General features: G+C 44.3%; 1 long non-coding RNA gene across 1 annotated transcript in view; it reads left to right on the top strand.

Annotated features, from left to right (window-relative positions):
- The window catches only part of LOC142301215 (uncharacterized), a 125,344-nt gene that overhangs the window by 43,385 nt on the left and 68,879 nt on the right, over window positions 1–13,080 (top strand). Inside the window, exon 2 of the long non-coding RNA XR_012752712.1 lies at window positions 634–660. This is a non-coding gene — a long non-coding RNA (uncharacterized LOC142301215). The remainder of the gene's footprint in view (window positions 1–633; window positions 661–13,080) is intronic.

Genomic DNA, 13,080 nt, shown 5'->3' with positions numbered 1-13,080 from the left:
TTAAATATAAGCATTATACTAAATATTATTTAGTAAAATATTCAGCACATTCTGCATTGCACTACTGTCCCCAATTTATTATATATTTTAGGAGTCGGAGTTGGTGCATTTTATACCGACTCCGACTCCACCAAAATGAGCTCCGACTCCACGACTCCGAATCCGACTCCACAGCCCTGCGAAATTCGTCACCTTTTTCATAATAAATGTTGTCTATTTGCACTAGAAAAACTCGTATTTTCTGTCCCTTTTTGAATCATGATTATCAGTTTGTGATAACCGTGGAGACCTCAGAAATATTGGACCCCCGGGAATTTATCTAGTATGGTTATATGGAACCTTTTTCTAGTACCACTCTGTGTGTGCAGCTAAAGCAAGAGGTGCGGATTTCAGAGCAATATATCCTCTAATTCATGGGGGTCATCGGATCCAAAGCCCCTCAGTCAGAAACAATGTGCAGTTGCAGATTCAGGTTATTGAACAGGTCGAAAGACCATGGAGAGGGGGTAATCATATAAAAGTTCTCAAACTTAGAGAATCATTTACACTTCAGACCTTGACCCCTAAGGGTCTTAATAGGGAACTCTACTTTCCTGTACATTAACTTCTAACTATTGTTTTGTTTATTTTTAGAATCTCTGATGTCAGAATCGTCTTGTGGTAAGTGTACCAGCCTTTCGTTCTCTGTGGTTGGTTCTTTTCTCCTATTTCCATCCCTCACATTACCAGCTTTCTTTGCACATACTTACCTTCAAAATTTGATGCCTTTACCGTATTCATTCATTTTAGTTTCTTTGTTCACGGGGATGATATATGTTGTGTTTAACATATTATAGTGTATAGATCCTTATCATTGATTTGACAAGATTAGACTTCTTTTTTTTTTTTAAATTCTTTATTTAACAGCAAACATGAAAACATTCCAATCTGACAAGTTGCATATTACAACCGGTGTAAGCCAAGTTGACATCAATAGTACTGTTGCATATGAAGGTAACAACACCATGACCTTTCTATGTTAACCCATTTTTCAACATAACAAAGGAATGTCCGATTTGACAGAAAAGCAGAAAAAAGAAAACAAAGATCTAGCATAAAAGGTAGCAGGCAGAGATAGGGGAAAGGAGCACAGAAGGAGAGAGGATGGGGGAAAGGATGAGACAAATAGGGGAAAAGACACAAAGCAGGGATCAATCTGAGGCAGGACCAATGTCCGTCTCAGGGCCCCTGGGGACTTGTCCTCAGTCGGGGGGTATCCAAGAGCCGTAATCATTGGAATATTTAAACTCGAACCAATTATACCATGTTTTGTAAAAGGTATCATATCTGTCATGTAGCGACGCCGACAAGTCCTCCATGTACATCAGGTCATTTACTCTACTCGCCCACGTTGATAACCTCAGGGGAGTAGAAGACCTCCACCCCAAAGGGATACACGACCTGGCCGCCATCACTAAGAAACTCAACAGAGACCCTTTGTACAAACGGACAGAGGACTCAGGGAGTTGAAGCAAGAACAGCTCCGGTCCTTAAGGTCTGCGTAGATCCAGTCACCTGCCTGATCACATCCCCTACTCCCTCCCAAAACCGCTGTAACACCAGCCATGTCCAAAAAATATGTAAGACGTCTCTCTCCCCCACCCCACACCTCCAGCACTGAGAATCTACAGCAGGATACATTCTGTGGAGTTTTGTTATGACCTTATACCAATGAGAAAGACATAAGATTAGGCTTCTGTTTAATATGATATACATATCATACTGCCTACATATGATTCCTGTATGTGTGGTATCACGGTGACTTATATTCTATATAAATCAGGATATATGTTACTGTTAGCATATCCTAAGACTGTTGTATACATGTCATTACAGTGACTAATATACGCCCCCTTTATGGTATGCCCTACGTGTGATGGCCGCCTCCTTTTCTACACACACCCTTGCTTCTGTTATAACATATAGACTCGCCTTTTACTACCTGTCATGAGGACTTCTGGTCATGATGACGAGTTAAGCGTGACATGACCACCCCAATAAAATCTCCGCCATCTACACTATCAGCGTCATCATGACATGACCACCACATTCAGCACATGCCCCTTCATGTTATATGACCGCTGTATAAGAGCTAACACGCCTATTTTCCATTTAGCCAATGTGCTCTTATCGACAAGTCCCCAGCCCAGATGAAGCATACAATGTCACACTGACCACCAGCACAGGAAGTGTTTCCTGTACAGTATAGGATATTTAAATCCCTCTGGCTGAGATACATGTGCAACAGCATCGCCGCTGGAGCGCTTGCTTTTTACCTCCTCTGCTTCTCATGCAGGTATGACACTTTCATTATCTTCTATTCAACATGCTTTTTACTACTTATATTAATAATAATAATCTTTATTTCTATAGCGCCAACATGTTCCATAGCGCTTTACAATTCAGAGGTTCATATACAAACAAACATTCATAAGTAACAGTTAGAGAAGATACAATAATTAAAGCAAAACTAAAGATGACCCTGCTTGTAAGAGCTTACAATCTACAATGGGGTGAGGTGGGGGTGACAAAGGTTCAATTGCTTATTTAAAACAACAGTCCAGCCATCTCGAAGAAATGGAGGATAGATAAAGGCTGCATGAACCGGTCACCAGCCAATCTTTGCAATGCTTTTGGGTATGGTTGTCTTGCTAAATTCTACTAAAAAGGGGGCTGAAAGCCCGTACTTACGAAGCGCTCACTGATATCCTAATCAGGCACGAATACTAATATTCTTTATAGCAAGACACTATTTATTTTAATAGCACATGAATATATATAGTCAATGGTACATAGGCATAAGAACTATAGTCATAGAAACTTATACAATAACAGAAATATGCATCAACATTACCGTTATGTTGTAGCAATCCTTTCACATCGGAGGGAACTCGAGTTAATGATAAGGAATCAACATGGCATCTTGCATCACAGGAACAGTGCGTACGTACACTTCAATGTCCTGGAAGGTTTCCCTCACATTAAGCGAGTCCGGTGTATTTTTATAGGAAAATTTTGTAGGTTGTGTTTAAATGGTCACCAGCATGTGACAGCTGAGTCATGTTCATGTAACTTGACCACAAACTGCTGTGGGTACCGGCAGCTTCCTGCACATTTCCTGCACATCCTGCCAGTTGACAACTGGCCGACCACAGTTTGACCATAGTGTTAGTGAAATATTGCAATGAGCCGTAAATTTCATATGCAAGCTTCCTTAAACCTGTCTTTAAGCCAACCACAAGTTTCCGGTAAGTGGAACTGTAAATGTGACTTCCTCATTATCTTAAAACTGCTTCAAGACATGTATTCTTTGGTCATCATATTGGCCTTCCAAAGGACATCTCTTTGATACTGAATTATTGATAGGTCAAATAATATCTGGGATCACTCCTATCTTTTGATTATGATTCCTATCTAATTACATTCAAACTTCAGTCATATCACATTGGTATCACAATCGGTCCTTGATCCCAGGGATTATTTTCCATCATCAGTATTCCACTAGAAGAAGATCACTCGGAATACACCATACCATGACCAAGTAATATTGTTTGCCACAAATTGTCTTGCTTTGTTTAGATAAACGTTGAATCACAAATATAATCAGTTTCACTACTATGTATATTAAAACTAAAAGCAATATTATCTGAAAAGCTCCCTTGAACATCATGTGTTTTGGCATTTGCTCGATATTCTAAGGAATCATTACACATTACATTTCCCAATATGTTACTACAAGTTTCACTAGACCCATTTATGAACATATTGGCATAAGGCCATAACATATCATATCATGAATTGTCCTTTCCACTAAGCTGGGTTTAAAAGCATCTACAGTATTTATAGCTGTCCCAAAACTTATTTTTATATTCCCCCTAGGGATGAATCCCAGGTTAGTCAGTCCAGTCTTATTTGTTGGTACCCAAATTCCTCCCTTAAAAGCCAGATATTGCAAATTAGTGACTGTTGCATTCAAATTGCCTTGCCACCATGGAAGATTGATCCAGCCCACTACGGAAATGGGTACTGTAGTATTCTATAGACGAACACTTCGAGTGTCTTTATCAGCAAGATGATCAGAACAACTTTTCCACTTTAAGATTTCCTCCATCGATACCGGGACATCCAGATAAGGGATACTGGTGGCTGTAACCGGAGAATGTGTACAGATCCAGCAATCTGTGTGTTGAAAATGTGATGGTGCATCAGAAATTTATTCGCCATAGGTTCCTCCTGATGTAGACTTGTCCATCCAACGACCAAAGAGGCAAACATCAAACACAGGAATTTCTCCATCTCCTCACTATCGAGCTCTTCCCAGTAACCGATACCATCGATTCCGCTTATTTACCACACCTTCTGCAAATAAAGATACACTATTATTCTCGTAAATAACATTTTTCTTGTGGGACATATTCCCACTTTTCCACTCCTGGTCTCATTATCAGGAGAGTACGATCTTTTCCGACCACTATTACCTCTGCCTCTGAGGGCGGTCCTTGGAGGTTTTGAATCCATATTTTTTGCTCCTACATTTGTAATATTAGAGGATCCAAAACCTCTAGTACCCCGTATTGTTAATTCTGCCGGGGCAGTTCCTTCTCTTATTTCAGACAAGTTTATTGGAATTATTAAGATCTGAGCCACCTTCTGGTGTTTCATCAATATCAAAGGTTCATTTCCCAAATGTAGCATCAGTACCTTGATTTCTCCCTGATAATCTGCATCTATTACCCCTCCCACCACTATGGCTCCTTTTAACACTAAACTAGGAGTGGCTATTTGACCATAATGATCCTTTGGTGTATGGCAACCCAATCCTGTTGAAATTGGTTTTACCTTACCTGGGGGTACCACGACAGTTTCCAATGTACTGAGGTCTAAACCTGCTGAATAAGGCGTCGCTCTTTCTGGTGTGCCCAAACAGCTGTACCTTGCCTTGTCAACTGTTGGACTGACTTGTCTGATGGCTGCTGCTTTATCTGCTTCTGAATTAAACAAACGTTCAAGTGAGTTAGTAGGGACATGAGCATTGACATGAAATACAGTGGTCTTGGTAGATTGAATAATCCCTTCAATGTCTTGCCACACTTCCCTGACCATCTCAAACACATTTTGCTGTTCCTCTCCCCAGTGGAACTCATATTTTTTCCTCGTTACTTTGTACAAATGAGCCAACATTTGTCCCAAATGAGGGATATGTTGTCTCCAAAAATCAAACAATCCAATATAAGACTGAGTCTCCTGTTTGGATTTAGGGACCGGAAAATTAATAATTTTCTGTCTGGCATTGGGCAAGATCTGTCTGTGCCCCTTGTTCCGCTGAATCCCTAGAAATGTTACCACCTGAGACGGTCCTTGAACCTTGGCATCATTGATTTCCCATCCTTTACTCCACATATGAGCAACCAGTTTTGTCAATTGATCTTTCACACTTTGCTCATCTTGTCCTTGTATCATTATATCATTGATATAATGTGAGATCTGCATTTCCTTATGACAAGACATAACCCCAAAGGAGAATTTTCCTTCGGTTAGATTAAGAGTCATCCATTTTAGGATATCAATTCCCAAAATATATTCTGGTATAGGTACTACCAGTACCGTATACTCCTTGATAGGTAAATTACCTATCTTCAAAGCTACCTGTGTCTGAACCCCAGTGATCACTTGACCACCTAGTCCAGCAATTTTTACTCGAGGTCCTTTTATTTTTTCTGGGTTTCCATGAATTAAAGTAGCCTCCGCCCCCGTGTCAATCAAAGCTGGGACTCTTTGAACATTTCCCCCTTTCCAATGTATGCTAAGATTGACGTAGGGACGTTCGTCCCTTTTTATCAATAGGGGGGCTTGGCTGGCTACCTATGGTAAATCACTTCCTTCTGAACTTTCATTTACACAGACTTCAGTCTGTGTATTAGCCCTTCCTTCTGTGACCTTTGTGGCCACGGCTGCAGCCAGTTCTTCCCATGGATAAACTGACTGAATATCTTCCCAAGACACTTTCTTTGGGGTTTTTTCCCCTTTTCCCTCTAATTTCTTTACCTTGGGGGTTTTTGAACCCCCTTCTACATTTGTAGTGGTCACTTTCTTTGTGGATAGAACTTTCTGTTTGTACAACTTCCATAATTCTCCTGTCTCCTTTCCATCAATCCTTTCCTTATTGATCCCGGCTTTAAGCAAAGCCTGGAACATGTCTTTGCGAGACACCCGTGGGGCCTTCCCTACTGATTTCTCTTTCCAATAAGGATTGTTTGGCTTACTGTTACCAACATGGCCTCCAGGGGACGGTTTATCCCACTGTCCCATATCCTGTAACTCCCTCATCCTCCCTAGAACTACACCGATTGATTCTCCAGTCAGCGCTACAGTTAAGGTTAAAATAACTGTTTTGTATGCTGGAGGAGCATGTTTAACCAGCCTATTTCTTATGCTGGCTGTCAATGGGTACTGGAGATAATCATCCATTCCCAAAAGAGGAAGAGCATTCCTCATTGCGTCTTCCTTCAGCCTTTCCATACCATCTTTTAAGGTATACCAAGGTTTATCATTGATAGGAAAGTCTGCTTCTGATGGGTATTTGTCCAGAAAAGCATGGGCTAAGATCACGATTAAGTTTTAAGTACCATGCTCATTATGATCAACAAAATAATTTTTTATTGATCTCTGAATTACTGGGTCCCGAGACATGGTGACAAATTTTGCCACGTCTCCGGCATCAAAGTGCACTGCACCTCCTCCGAGATCGTGCACCCTGACCAACCAGGGAATTTCTCCTTCTCCTGGTTTTTGTCTAAACTGTGTTAAAATTCTATCAACTTCTCCCTGAGAGTAATCTTCAATGGTTACTCGATTCTTTACATGAGGAATCGCTCTCTCATTTGTGATGGCATTACCATCTTCGTCATATTGCAGATTCCCCTGACCATCCCGGACATGTTCCCGGATGATCTCATTCTCTGTCCTCTCTAGGCGCCTCCTTACGGGATTAGCCTGAATCTTCCCTTTATGGTAATCCTCCTCATCAGATGATGAAGATGAATCCCACACATCCCCATCCCAAGTATCGGGATCCCAGTTTATAGAAGCTGAGACGATACTTTTATGTACTTTGGTTTTATTTACCTTTCCTCTTCTTTTCTTGTACTTATTTTGAGCAATTTTTATGGCAGCTTTTTGTGCCACATTCTGATAATGTTCCAATTTATCCTTCAACAGTCGGGTATTACATTCCAGAACTGTTTTCAGGCAACCTGATTCTATCATCTTTTGTTCCATCTGGGAACTTTTCTTCTCTATCTTTAGATTACGCTCATGCATTACACTATATGCACTTGCCAAAATCCAGATGCGCCGTCCTAAAGACACTACATCACCTGCTTTCACAGGGACACTACCGAATACATTCACATCAGTAGCTTCACTACCCTTAAGCTTATCCTGCCATTGTTTGCGCCGTGCTAAAGACACTACATCACCTGCTTTCACAGGGACACTACCGAATACATTCACAACATCAGTAGCTTCACTACCCTTAAGCTTATCCTGCCATTGTTTGTGCCGTGCTAAAGACACTACATCACCTGCTTTCACAGGGACACTACCGAATACATTCACAACATCAGTAGCTTCACTACCCTTAAGCTTATCCTGCCATTGTTTGTGCCGTGCTAAAGACACTACATCACCTGCTTTCACAGGGACACTACCGAATACATTCACAACATCAGTAGCTTCACTACCCTTAAGCTTGTCCTGCCATTGTTCTGCCAATCCACAAGACACTACCTCACCTGTTTTCACAGGGACACTACCGAATACATTCACAACATCAGTAGCTTCACAACCCTTGAGCTTATTCTGCCATTGTCCTGCCAATCCACCATTGACCAATTCATGTGCTATAAGATTGTAGAGAGCCTCAGTCCAGCATGGGATCTCCACAACAACCTCCTTAACATTATCCTTACGTTTTCTGAACATTTTGACACTATGCAAAAAGATTGAAAAAAATATATCTGGAAATTTGCCAAATATATGTTTTTAATTTCTAAATTACAAAAATTTGTTAATTACTTCTTATAGAAGTAATCCTGCCGACTACGCCAATTTATGTCTTGCTAAATTCTACTAAAAAGGGGGCTGAAAGCCCGTACTTACGAAGCGCTCACTGATATCCTAATCAGGCACGAATACTAATATTCTTTATAGCAAGATACTATTTATTTTAATAGCACATGAATATATATAGTCAATGGTACATAGGCATAAGAACTATAGTCATAGAAACTTATACAATAACAGAAATATGCATCAACATTACCGTTATGTTGTAGCAATCCTTTCACATCGGAGGGAACTCGAGTTAATGATAAGGAATCAACATGGCATCTTGCATCACAGGAACAGTGCGTACGTACACTTCAATGTCCTGGAAGGTTTCCCTAACATTAAGCGAGTCCGGTGTATTTGTTATAGGAAAACTTTGTAGGTTGGGTTTAAATGGTCACCAGCATGTGACAGCTGAGTCATGTTCATGTAACTTGACCACAAGCTGCTGTGGGCACCAGCAGCTTCCTGCACATTTCCTGCACATTTAGCCAGTGGTCAACTGGCCGACCACAGTTGACCATTGTGTTAGTGAAATATTGCAATGAGCCGTAAATTTCATATGCAAGCTTCCTTAAACCTGTCTTTAAGCCAACCACAAGTTTCCGGTAAGTGGAACTGTAAATGTGACTTCCTCATTATCTTAAAACTGCTTCAAGACATGTATTCTTTGGTCATCATATTGGCCTTCCAAAGGACATCTCTTTGATACTGAATTATTGATAGGTCAAATAATATCTGGGATCACTCCTATCTTTTGATTATGATTCCTATCTAATTACATTCAAACTTCAGTCATATCACATTGGTATCACAATGGTGGAGTTTGACGGAGAATTATGTTCTGAGAAATAGTGGAGGGGATATGTATGTATTGAGTTTGATTAGGGAGTGTGACAGCCCACCGTAAAAAAATGTGTTATTATGGAGCGTCTGAAGCTGTTTAAGTTGTGAATCGTCCTAGTTTCTTGGGATAGAGCATTCCAGAGGATTGATGCAGCTCGGGAGAAGTCTTGGAGCTGGGAGTGGGAGGTTCACATTAGTGTGAATGTTAGTCGAAAGTCGTTTGTGCAGCGTAGAGAACGGGTGGGGTGATAGACGGAGATGAGGGTAAAGACGTAGGGGGGTGCCACAGTGTGGAGACAGTTTGTGAGCCAGAACAAGAAATTTAAATTGGAACCTATGATGTATGGGCAGCCAGTGCAAGGACTGAAACAGAGTGGATGTGTGCCGCCCCAGCAGCGGATCGAACCGCTCGGATCGGGGGGTGGTGATTGTTCTTGGCTGGAGGGTCTCCGGACCCAGGGGCTTAGGGGCCACACTCTAAAGTGAAAGGGGGTATTTATAGGGGAGTTATAGTTCGTGACGCCACCCGTGGTGTGCGGTAACTGGGAGCACCGCCGCTGCCGTTAGGAGTACCCGAGGTGATAAAGTGGGGCAGCAAGGTGTTGTTGCCCTCCAAGGATAGGGGCAGGCCCCAGGACTCTGGATGAAGTTATGTATGGGGTGTCGTGAAAGGGGGGGGGGTCACTCAGGTACTCACTCAGCAAATAAGCAGATGCTGACAACCGGGTAAACCAAGTCTCTGGGTACCGCTGCTTCTCAAAGGGGAGCTCGTCCGGGTCCCGTCCCCTGCAGTGCTGCCTGGTGATCTGTGACCTGCCTCCTCGCACAAAGTTTAGATTCTCCGTAGTGGCCCAGTAGCTTGAAACTTGCCGGGCCCCGATCCCCACTGTGGCTAAGTGAGGGCTCACGCTTGGGATTTTCTTGGACCATTTGTTTGGCAGGCCCTATCCCCCTCGTTAAGCTAGTGCCGTGATTCTGGATTTAGTGGGAACAGTCCATAAAGGCTCCGTTCTCCGCAGGTTAATTGCCGGGTTGCTGGAAGCTTCTCCCCGACCTAGGGTCTGTGTAGCCCGCATTGCCTTCGGTCCCAGACCGGTGATAGGACCAGGCTGCTGACCGTCCTCTTTGACAGGTCTCAGACACCTAGCCTCAATCCCTTGAGCCCAGGGGTCAACTCCTCTAGGTCCAGACCACCGTCTGCAACCTAGTCAGCTTCCCCTGGGAGCCACTACTCCCAGTTTCCTCTGAGCTCCTCTCAGCTCGAGGGCTACCACACTTCTCCTTCTCCACTTCTTTTCTACACTCCTCACCTACCCTACCTGACCCCTAGGTGGGCGACCCTATTCCACTTAAGCAGTCCACTGGTGTGCCTGGTGGGTGTGGTGCAGGGTGTATCTAGGATTTAATTTGCTGTTGGAGGCAGCACTGCAAAATGAGGACCCAGAACCATGAGGGATTTGAATACTGCACGGGAATGCAATGGGCATAAGGTCTCGAAAATCCTCGGTCTCAAAAGGGTGTAAAGGCAGCCTTTCTGTTGCCAACAAGTTGCAGATGATGAAACTCAACCTCTTAGGCATGTCATGCCCTTCGAAAATCATGTAAAACATAGCGAGGGGACTCCAACCACAGTCTCCCTCGTTGCCACTAATTGTGCCACACACACCCCACTTGACTGGCATCAGTTGACCCCCCTTTTGAAAAAGGAAAAGATGCTTTGCATGAAGCACTCTCAAAAATACGCGTGCCTTTCCCGTCCCCTGGCTGACCCAGGGGAAGAAAAGTCCTCTGAGAGCCATGACTTGTTCATCTTGGTTCTTTTAGAAACACAGCGAGGGGACTCCAACCACAGTCTCCCTCGTTGCCACTAATTGTGCCACACACACCCCACTTGACTGGCATCAGTTGACCCCCCTTTTGAAAAAGAAAAAGATGCTTTGCATGAAGCACTATCAAAAATACGCGTGCCTTTCCCGTCCCCTGGCTGACCCAGGGGAAGAAAAGTCCTCTGAGAGCCATGACTTGTTCATCTTGGTTCTTTTAGAAACACAGCGAGGGGACTCCAACCACAGTCTCCCTCGTTGCCACTAATTGTGCCACACACACCCCACTTGACTGGCATCAGTTGACCCCCCTTTTGAAAAAGGAAAAGATGCTTTGCATGAAGCACTCTCAAAAATACGCGTGCCTTTCCCGTCCCCTGGTTGACCCAGGGGAAGAAAAGTCCTCTGAGAGCCATGACTTGTTCATCTTGGTTCTTTTAGAAACACAGCGAGGGGACTCCAACCACAGTCTCCCTCGTTGCCACTAATTGTGCCACACACACCCCACTTGACTGGCATCAGTTGACCCCCCTTTTGAAAAAGAAAAAGATGCTTTGCATGAAGCACTATCAAAAATACGTGTGCCTTTCCCGTCCCCAGGCTGACCCAGGGGAAGAAAAGTCCTCTGAGAGCCATGACTTGTTCATCTTGGTTCTTTTAGAAACACAGCGAGGGGACTCCAACCACAGTCTCCCTCGTTGCCACTAATTGTGCCACACACACCCCACTTGACTGGCATCAGTTGACCCCCCTTTTGAAAAAGGAAAAGATGCTTTGCATGAAGCACTCTCAAAAATACGCGTGCCTTTCCCGTCCCCTGGCTGACCCAGGGGAAGAAAAGTCCTCTGAGAGCCATGACTTGTTCATCTTGGTTCTTTTAGAAACACAGCGAGGGGACTCCAACCACAGTCTCCCTTGTTGCCACTAATTGTGCCACACACCCCCCACTTGACTGGCATCAGTTGACCCCCCTTTTGAAAAAGAAAAAGATGCTTTGCATGAAGCACTCTCAAAAATACGCGTGCCTTTCCCGTCCCCTGGCTGACTCAGGGGAAGAAAAGTCCTCTGAGAGCCATGTCCACATTGTCAGTGGACAGACACGTGTGCTTATCTGCCAGCAGACCCCCAGCAGCACTGAAGACAGGTTCCGAGAGAACGCTGGCTGCAGGACACAACAAGATCCCCAAGGCGTACGTGGCGAGCTCAGGCAATTTATCCAGACTGGAAGCCTAAAATGAGCAGGGCTCAAGTTGCTCAGTAATGGCATCGACGTTCCCTTGCATATACTCATATCTGTGTCTCCTCCTCTTTTTCCTTGTCCAGCTCCTTTGTTTTCGCATGAGTATATGTCCTTGTCACTTTCCCATGTGTTTGTGTTGTGTTGTGAGTTGTTTGTCATCTTTTGGACACCTTTGAGGGTGTTTTGTAGGTGTTTTTATGTGTTTGTGATTGCCTGCCATTGTTTCCTATGCGGTTCGAGTTCGGTTCGTCGAACGTTCGACAAACCGAACTCGAACGGGACCTCCGTTCGGCGAACCGACCTCGAGCCGAACCGGGACCGGTTCGCTCATCTCTAGTCGTAACCATAGGGCGGCCCATCAACGGACTCGCGATCATCCCTGCTAGACGGGACGGGGAACATAACCACCCCAAAGGACAGAGGTCTCTGTGTAGCTACAAGTCGCAGGGACTCACACAACAGAGCGCAGGGAGGAAGGACTCACGAAGTGTCCCTCCGGTACTGGCCCCCGAACTATCCGAGATCATCTGTAGTCCATCACAGCGGAGTCTGTCAGTCCAACGGCAGGAGCAACTCAGTGAGTAAACACCTTAAACTGGAACCGCTGTGTCGTCTGCTTCTTCCCGCGCCCCACGCTTCCCACATTGGGGTGGACTACTACCCTCAACATCTTCCCTGGGGCCTATCTCTTCCTGTGGAGAGCTGCAACATCCGAGCTGCGTTATCATCAGCCATAGCAGAGAGCGACTTTCCGCAGCAGCGGCTCCCATCATAGCCACGTAGCACAGGTGGCGTCACGAAAGACAACTACTCCCAACATCCCCAATCCCTCTCATCTTTTATTGACACCGACGGGGTCACGGAATCAGGCCAGGCCGCTGTGACATCCCAAACCAGCAGCAACATGGGACAGAAATGGGACCACTGCCGTAAGACACCTGGACAGGTGAGGAAAGCGATGTCCTCACTGGGGGAGGGGAGCAAGAGAGTGCGAGGATGCTGGTATGGGCGTTACACTTACCC

This window comes from Anomaloglossus baeobatrachus, chromosome 4, assembly GCF_048569485.1.
Source record: "Anomaloglossus baeobatrachus isolate aAnoBae1 chromosome 4, aAnoBae1.hap1, whole genome shotgun sequence".
Taxonomy (NCBI): domain Eukaryota; kingdom Metazoa; phylum Chordata; class Amphibia; order Anura; family Aromobatidae; genus Anomaloglossus; species Anomaloglossus baeobatrachus.
This window is presented reverse-complemented; position numbering and strand designations above follow the sequence as displayed.